The sequence below is a fragment of the Diplotaxodon limnothrissa genome, linkage group LG14 (genome assembly GCF_057381915.1).
Source record: "Diplotaxodon limnothrissa isolate DT_005_m linkage group LG14, D_limnothrissa_male_GT1.1, whole genome shotgun sequence".
NCBI classification, from domain to species: Eukaryota; Metazoa; Chordata; class Actinopteri; order Cichliformes; family Cichlidae; genus Diplotaxodon; species Diplotaxodon limnothrissa.
In genome coordinates, this window is record NC_140609.1 from 42,591,902 (window position 1) to 42,596,521 (window position 4,620).

General features: G+C 41.1%; 1 pseudogene; it reads right to left on the reverse strand.

The window, feature by feature from the left end:
• Positions 1 to 2,276: 2,276 nt before the first annotated feature.
• Positions 2,277 to 3,518, reverse strand: LOC146619622 (spastin pseudogene; annotated as a pseudogene).
• Positions 3,519 to 4,620: the final 1,102 nt, after the last annotated feature.

The following is a 4,620-nucleotide window of genomic DNA, read 5'->3' on the forward strand; positions in this document are numbered from 1 at the left end:
ATTATGTGTTAGGATTTGATCAATCCATGACGTGCACAAATGCATTCACAATGGTCTTTAAAAGCAAATACATTTTTTCTCTCTAACAGCTGCTGTATTTACTTTCCTCTTCAGTCCTTCCTGTACTTGGTCAACCTCCTCTCCTCTTCCCAGTCGGTGTGGCAACTGCTGGGCCGACAGTCTTTGGCCAACAAAAGTGAATACACCCTGAGGGAGATGCCAACCTCCATACCTGTAAGTGTTTTTCTTCTTCTTCTTTTCCACACACTGCAGTTTTTTTTTGTCATCCATCTGAGGGCATGTTTGCACTTTTTATTTGGCCTCCAAACACCACCCACCCATTTGTTTTACTTCAAACGCATTCAAATAAACCCTCTCACACTGAGACTGATATACGTTCTCCACCTTACCCATTGTAAATTTCCACACAGTTTTCGTTTTGCACCCTATCCGGTGCATTCTTGTTCAAAGCCTCTCATTTTACTCCACAGGATTTGATTGACAGACTGATTGCCGTGAATTCGGATGGGAAGATTCATTCTCTCTTCCACTACGAAGAGAGTCACACATTCGGCCTAAGGTGGGATTCATTATTTTTTTCATATTACTTAACATCAGTGGGGAAGTAGACGATATCAGATTATCACCTGGTGACTGCACACACACTTCAGCCTCTGGCAATAGGAGACTGGCATGGTGACGTAATCGGCCTTAAAATGCGGCCTTTAAGGCTGCAGACCCTGAATTGGGATACAGCCTCTGAATCGCTGCATCTTGTAGCTGTGTCGTCTTAAATTGGTCATGTGATTTTGACGCGCCGGCGCGTCCGGCAACCCCAGAGGTTTAACTTAATATTTAAGTGTCTCTTGGTTTTAGACTAGTTGTTTAGTCTAATTTGATGTTTTAAACCAGAAAAGGAAGAAGAGGGCTTAGAATTACAGGTAAGAACTGCTCAGTGGTATGTGATAAACTGTAAATGTAAAGCTTACAGGTCAGTCCTCATGTTTTTAAATCAGATTTTGAGTCTATACATGGCACATTATGCTTTTGCATGTTGTGAAATGTGCTGCAAAACAAACTGAGGTAAACTAACTGGTTTACTGTGATGGATTTAAAGTGCGTGTGACTGGTGCGCAGTGGCTGTGGTGCTCACGGTCAGAGTTCAGTCACAAAGAGGGTAACAGAGATGAATTTAAAGTTAAGGTGATGGTGCTTAGATTCATTCACAGACTGAAACCTTCACACCAACTTTATCCTGTGTCTCTTAGTTTTAGACTAGTTGTTTAGTCTATTTTGATGTTTTAAACCATATCACAGGGTTTTTACTTCACCATTTACGGGGTTTTAACAAGCAAACAAAAGACAGATCGTGATGTTTGAAAATGTTTTGGAAATATTCTTTAAAGATTAGATGTAGAATACGCAGAGGACAAATTCAATTGGTTTATTAGTTTATTACATAAGTTGAAAAAAAGTTAAACAAGTAAATAAAGAAACAACGTAAAAGAAAAGTAAACAAAACAAATCGGTAAATAAAGGAAAATGGTAATAAGAAGGGAAAAAAAAAGAAAAGAGAAAACCCCAACAATCCCCTCTGAGCAAGCACTAGGCGACAGTGGGGAAGAAAAACTGCCTTTAAACGGGCAGAAACTTCCGGCAGAACCAGGCTCACGAGGGGCAGTCAACTGCCGGGACTGGTTGGGGTGAAAAAAGATGAAGGAGAGAGGGAAGAAGTGTTAGGAGAGAAGGGGAGAGGAGAGGTGAAAATTAAGATGGAACAGAGGTGGAGGGAGACGAGGTGACGTCAGCAGTAGAAAAAATAGAAAGAGTAGAAAAAGCAGGAGTGTCCCTCCTCCAGAAGAAGCGGAAACGTTTTTTCTTCTTTTCCATGAGCTTTTCCACGACCACTTTTTTCTCTAGGATGAGGGTTCTCAACTGATCGGTTGTTTCTTCAACTTCCTTCTCAAGTTTCTGGCATCTTTGCTCCATTTCTTTTAATAGATTGCACTTGTCTGTATTTTGCTGTTGTTTTTCCTTGTGCATCTTTTCTAACTGCTCATTTCTTCTTGTGATTTCTTGAAGCTTACGCTGCAGGTCTTCATTTATTTTCTCTTGTTGCTGCTTTTGTGCAAGCATTTCAGCGTTTTCACACTTCAAGTTGTCTGAGTTCAACAACATCTCATTAATGACCTCTGAGTGTTTTTTCGCCATTTCATTGATCCTCTTTGAACATCGTTTTTCCAATACTTCTCCTTCCAGTTCAGGTGTTCTGTCCTTCATTGTATTAATTTGTTCAGTTGTAGATTTCTTCTCTCCAAGTCCTGGAGAATACGTTTTTTTTCTTTTTCCTGTTGCTCTTTCTCTTGAAGAAGCTCTTTATTTTTGCACTCTGTTTCATCCAGCCTGACTGGATTTGGATTTATTGAAGAAGGACCACCAAAATCTTTGTTCTATTTGGTGTACATGTTAAGAGTTGCTGGACTAACAGTTGGTTTGATTTGCTTCAGAGAATCCTCAAAGTCTTTTATCTTAATGTTGCGCACCTCAGCAGCAGCTATAACACGGACTTGTTCTGGTGCCAACTCTCTTATTGGGCCAAGTGCAGCATCTTTGGCTAATGCTGTCAAATCGCTCCCTGAATATCCTTCAGTCACTTTTGCAAGACAGGACAGTTCGTCTTGGCTCAGTGGACTCCCGTGCGTTCCCAAAAGATTTTTCAGCAGCGTAAATCTTGTCTTCTCATCGGGTAAGGTCACATATACTCTTTTTGCAAAGCGCCTTAATATTGCTTCATCGAGCTCCTGGGGCCTGTTCGTTGCTCCCATTACAAGTACTCTGTCATCCTTTCCTGACTGCAACCCGTCAAACTCAATGAGGAACTCAGTTTTTAAACGGCGAGAGGCGTCGTGCTCCCCCTCCCTCCTTTGACAGAGCAAGCCGTCCACTTCATCGATGAAGATTACTGAGGGCTGTCTCTCTCTTGCAACTGCAAAGAGTGCTCGTACGAGCTTCTCGCCTTCTCCCACATATTTGGAGGTCAAACTAGCAGCACTGATGTTGAAGAATGTTGCATTAGACTCTGCAGCAACTGCTTTGGCGAGCATGGTCTTCCCATTTCCTGGTGGGCCAAATAAAAGCAAGCCACGTGCAGGAGCTCTCAGACCAGTAAAGAGATCAGGTCTTAAGGCAGGAAGGATGACAATTTCTTGAAGTGCTTGCTTTGCCAGATCCTGCCCTGCGATGTCATCAAATGACACAGTCGCTCCACTGTATACAATTTCATTTGTAATTAAGCTGACCAGTTTACTGTCCACATTCTTTTTCATATCCCTCTTCGGGGGCTGTTTCACAGCTGCCGGTCTTCCATTCTGAGTTTTTCCCACCCGAGCGGTTTTCTTTGCATCAGTTATTCTTAATGGAGGTCTTACAGAAGTGGAGGGTCTGATGGTGGTGGAAACACCTGCGGGTTGACTTTTAGGAACTGACTTTGGCTTACTTGCAATTGTTTTGGTCGACATTTCTCTTGCGCGACTTCCCCCCTGTTCACAGTCATAACACGGTAAACTAGTCATAAACGAAAACGTTTAGGCTATTTATCGCATTTAAAGGTCTTTCTTTGGGACAACGTCACAGAACACAGAAACGTCACAGGGCTTTGGAGCGTGATGTTACAGAGGTTTACAAATACTTTCAAATATAGCTCTGGTCGAACGTTTGAAGGCTGCGAACAAACTGACTAAAACTTGCTGCTCCTGACCCCTATTTATAGAAAAACTTCAAAGGCTCAAAGGCATGTGCTTGTGACATCATCACATGTCCTTGTGACATCATCACATGTCCTTGTGACATCATCACTCTTCATGAATCAGATTGTCACATGACATTTTAGAATGGGGATGTTTTTTTTTAAACCGTTTTCAAATTTAACCCTCTGTGGTCCAGGGTATAATTGGCCGTTCTTGACTATTTTTGATTTTACCTCTATATTTCACCTTTAAAATATGTTTTTCTTGCCTTATTTGGCACCATTATTTTCAGCACAACCTCAAATATCTGAAATTTGAGTTATTGTTTTCATTTTGGTATACTATATTAGCACAGTTGATCTAAATTAATAACACAATAAATTGTGTGTGCATCTCCTGTTTTGTCATGGTTGTATGTCCCGGTTCGTGACAGGCTGCATGAGCTCATCTGGTGGGAGTGTAGTACTGTAGTATTTCAGGCATAAAAACGTGGTTTTCACAGACCTTGTCACAGGGTCTGAGTCTAAGATTCAAATTGTAAACACACAAACACTCAGGCTTGCTGCAAACCTTAGCTGATCCCCCGTGGGCTTAATTTACTGCCATTGTTTACGCACCATTGTAATTGCTTCTCTAGTTTGGCATTACACTTTAATTATGGAATGTAATTATATTTTGTCTATTTTTAGTTGTGGCATTGTGTTGTAATTAATGAAGGGCCTGCACACTCCAATATCAATTTACAATTTAAATTCTCCACAGCATGTTTAACTACATTATGTTGTGCCTTTCCAGAATCCCAGATTTACTTACACATCTCCCTTTATGATACATTAGTACTACATTTGACCTAAACCTTTTCCATCCTTTTTCC